This window comes from Aegilops tauschii, chromosome 1 (assembly GCF_002575655.3).
Source record: "Aegilops tauschii subsp. strangulata cultivar AL8/78 chromosome 1, Aet v6.0, whole genome shotgun sequence".
In the NCBI taxonomy this organism is placed as follows: domain Eukaryota; kingdom Viridiplantae; phylum Streptophyta; class Magnoliopsida; order Poales; family Poaceae; genus Aegilops; species Aegilops tauschii.
The window spans coordinates 165,556,884-165,561,301 of record NC_053035.3 but is presented as its reverse complement, the minus strand read 5'-3'; the positions used below and the strand labels follow the sequence as shown (position 1 = coordinate 165,561,301).

At 44.3% G+C, this 4,418-nt stretch overlaps 1 long non-coding RNA gene across 2 annotated transcripts; it reads left to right on the top strand.

The window, feature by feature from the left end:
* The first annotated feature begins 203 nt into the window (after positions 1 to 203).
* LOC120967808 (uncharacterized) lies at positions 204 to 4,176 on the top strand. 2 transcript variants are annotated; one of them, XR_005761547.3, is made up of 5 exons: positions 204 to 1,926; positions 2,020 to 2,078; positions 2,277 to 2,590; positions 2,685 to 2,824; positions 3,372 to 4,176. It is a non-coding gene; the product is annotated as an uncharacterized lncRNA (long non-coding RNA). The 2 variants fall into 2 exon arrangements; XR_012204542.1 differs by having other exon boundaries at positions 204 to 1,936.
* The last annotated feature ends 242 nt before the right edge of the window (positions 4,177 to 4,418 follow it).

The window sequence follows — 4,418 nt, the reverse complement described above, 5'->3', positions numbered from 1 at the left end:
ATGCGTTGTGGACCGTTCGATCTCACTCCTGGTCGATATCAGCCGTTGGATCAAAAAAAGTTACTGCTACAATGAATAGTAGACCGTTGTATGCCCTCCAGTGTGCCACCGCCTATAATTTCGCTGCCCCGCCGAGGGCATTTCTGTAATTTTGCATACAGGGGTATAAAATGATGACCTAAGCCGCCTCCTCCCTCCCGCACCCGCGCCTCCCCCGCGCCCAGCTCCTCCCGCCTCACCTCTCTCTTCCTCAAAACCCTAACCTGCGCCCGCCTCCCAGCCCCGCCGCCGCCGTCGCCTCCTCTCCTCTTCCTCCCGCCCGCGCCTCCCTGCCCCGCTCCCGTCCAGGGCCAGCCCCACACCGCCGTCATCTCGCCTCCGCATCCTCTTCCTTCCTCTCCTCCCCATGGGACGACGGCGGCAAGGACGGCGCGCTGCGCCCGCCCCCTCCGCTCCACCAGAGCCCTCCCCGTCCCCGTCTGCGCCCTCGAGCTCGAGGACCCCCGGTCGCCCTCGGCCTCGGCGTCCTACCGGGTCCTGCTCGCCACCCTCGCCTGCGCCGCCCTCGGAGCGCTCGTCTCCGCCCCCTCCACTTCGTTTCCTCCGTGCTTCGATCTGGTACCTCCACTCCTCTCCATCTCCCCCCTCTCACCCACCCCCTCGCCATGCGAGTGTGTGTGTGTTTGTGCAGCGCTCGGTTTGGTCGGTCGCTGGTTCCTCCGAACAGTTGGTCCATTGAGCCCTGGGAGACCTTAGGGGTTAGGGACGGACCCAGTGATGTGAGGGATCGAGCAGCGGCAGTAGCGGCGCTCTTCAACTTTTCTGGTTATACTAGATACTAATCTACAATTCTATATATGCCATGCTATTTGGCTACCCATTTTCTTGATCTACTTGAATTAGTACTACAGAGATGTCTGATGTACGTGTGTGTGTGTGGTTTTGCTATTAGGACAATCAAGGAGGTTCTGTTAGGAGAATTTCCTTTTGTTTCCATGGTTAATTAATCTTGGGAGTATTCAAAAGCATGCCATCATTGCTATTAGGAGGGTCAAGGAGGTTCTGACAGTCTTTTTTGTTTAGTGTATGATGGTCACATTTGTATTGACATCAATATTCAGATTTAATATGTTTATTGGGAGACCATACTTCTATAACTAGATCATGAATATCTTTTGATCTTCTAAGAAACAGTTCTCCTGGATATTCCAATTTATACCTGCTCATACATCTGTTATATTACAAAATCATGAATATCTTTTGATCTTCTAAGAAATAGTTGACCACGTCAGCCCACTCCACATCGCATTGAACTATATGCAGTTTACTTTTATCATAAACCATGTGGCTTAAGTTAAGCTTGGCGGGTCACTGATTACTTAGTATGGCAGCTCTTGTCAAAAAAATAGTATGGCAGCTTAGTATTTAGTGCTTACTGTATTTGTCAGTCAAGTATGCCGAATACCCTGTTCTGAAAGCACACACATGATATTTGAAGCTTTACATACACTTGGATGGTAACATAACACCCATGCTTTGAATTTTAAAATGCCAAATTGGCAATGCTCCTTAACTACCATATCTGCTCTGTAATCTCTGACTTGATCGATGGAAAAGATTTGTTTATGGTTTCTGTAATCTCTATCGGCTATTCCCATAGCAAAATACTTGGAAGGTTTAGTCTTAGGGAATTCTTCATATTTATTTCCCGTTTGAAAGAGAATCCCTCTTCCCGCACCTCTAAGATCTGACTATGATTCTTCATGACTTCACTTTTTACACTATCTAGCGAAGAAATACCGAGTTGATGGTTACTTTCTTCCACTGACTATGATCTGCCACATTCATCTATAGGTATATCAGCGTCAAATGACAAAAGAATGCCTCCAGAAAGTTTGTTCATCAGGCACAAGCGAACGACAAAATGTAGGATCAAGTACATAAAGTTATCTTTTGCTTTTTTATCCTTCAAACAGCCAAGTAAATTGATTTCTCATGGCTCTGTTTTCACTTTTACAGTGGAATTCTCTTTCAACAGAAGATCTGCATGATCTTTTTACTCTTCATGAACAAGTCAGGTGAACTTTGCTTCTCATGGCCCACTGTAGCATTTTCTTTGTGAAACATGTAAAGTTAAAACACTGATTTCGTATCTCATTCATTATTATTCCATAATATCCAAATGATATTACATCTGTTGTATTAACATGATTGGATTTTGTGTTTTCTTTTGCTACTAAATAATATTTGCTTACAAAATCTTATTCCGGTTTCAGTGCGAGAGAAAGTTGCATGCTATATGAGTGTTAAACGCCATCGAGCGATCTGAACAGAGCCGTGGCTCGAGTCGTTTTCGCTGTCCTGATCCATGGGTCAGGATTGATGCTTTCCGGTAACTCCGACAGCAGCCGAGTAAACTCCGACATTAGCCGAGTAAACGCAAGCATGGGTCGCTGGGAGCAGCTGTCTCCTACCTCTCGAGCCTGGATCCATCTTTTATCGAGAGCGGCAGCCTCGGCGAGCCACCGTCTGTGAGAAGGGACCTGCGGATACCCGTGAAGACGGGGTTCCTGCTGCAGCCGATTAACAGGTGCAGATTTGTGTTACTGATGTGCACAGTTCCGCAAGGATTTGTTTCCGCATTTCTGCATCTAACCTGAATTTTGGTAAATGGGGTTATGTAGACGCACCATGAGGGAAGCAGTGTGGACGGCCAAATCTGTGCGGCAGAAGTGGGGGCAGAGCCAGCGATTGGGGATTCCGCTCAGTCATCTGATTAATCCATAGAACAGATCGATCCCAAATTGCCTGGATAGACTAGAAGGTATGTCAGATTCCCGGTCATATAGTGTTTGGCTGAATTACATCTTGCAGATTTGAGTAGAAAGTGCCACCACTTTTCGGCAGAAATGTAGTTAATAGAAAATATTAAAATAACAAGGTTGGTGTTTGTTGCCATGGGTAGCGGGGATTTTAGCAAATAATTAAAATTGTTGGATGATGCCTGTGTGGCGCTTCGGCCAATCTATATTTTTAATCCGTAAGCAGTTAGTTGTTCCTGATGAAAAGAATGTGGTTATGGATAAAATAAACATGGTTACAATTAATTCATAGTGTTGTGTTTCGTGGGGAGGGATTGTTAACTGTATTTATTTTATTTTGGAATCATGCCTGCATCATTATTTGAGAAGAATGTGGTGGGCAATCTGTTGCATGAACTTATTGTGTATGAACACTTTTATTTGCACACAGAGTTAGGATTTGGGCCACCGACCCAGGCAGGGCGCATGTGTATACTCAATTTGATAGGTGTACTGTTACATTTAGTTGGTTACTGACTTTTTATAATAATTTTGTATTTTTTCCATCAGGTATTCATGTGGTATAACTATCACGTGCCTGATCATATTCCTGTGGTACCCTGCAACTCATGTGCTTGTGTTGAACATTACATGTGCTTAAGATTTATTAAACCATGGAATAGATATGGAAAATTAGCATAGAACTATAGATACTGTTTAGGCCTTGTGTACTTATGTTCAGATTGAAAAATTCATGTATCATGTCCTTCTGTAAGAAACTTTCTAATCCAAATGATTGGAGTGCTATCGTTTGGCCATACAAAAGCATAGAGGAATTGTAAGTAATGTGGTCGATGCTCGATAGTATCAGGTTCGTGTGAGGCAGTCCCTATGAAGTACATCGACAAGACAGATGAATTGTGGCACTTATTAGTATGCTTCCTGATTATGGCTCCGTAGTTGGCTCTTTTGTATTATGTTCCGTTCTTATTACCTCCTCGTATGTGTTCTTACTTTTGGTATCGAACTTCGTGTCGAATGGTTATCTTTTGCGGTCGTATGAACGCACCGAGCTTGATCCTGCCTTATAAACTTATGTTGATCTTAAGCTCTATCACAATTAAATGTTTCTTTACTTTATTATCCTCTATAAGTGCAAATGTTATACCTGGTTTCTACTAATATAGTGTTATATGCTTCGGCAAAATGCTGGGACCAGCAGCCTCGCGCGAAGGCGCGATTCCGATCTAGTGGAAAGAGATAGGAGGAAGCGACGGACGCAGGATAGCGAGGGGAGCGTAACGGGTCGGATTGAAAAATTCAGCGGGCCCGATAAGAAAAGTCAGCGCCCAAAAGAGGACAGGAAAAAAAGAAAAACCACGAATCACGACACAACAGAACGTACGACTCAGAAAACGGATGAAGATGAATAATTTTCATCCGGATGAAAATTAGCAATTGCGTAAAGTTATCGGCAACTAGCAGGAGCCTTATGGTTGTCCCTTTATCGCATAAGATGCAAGCGCCATATAATTGCTTTACTTTATCGCTATGCGATAGCAATAGTTGCAAAAGCAATAGTTGGCGAGACAACCATGTGACGACACGTTGATAAAG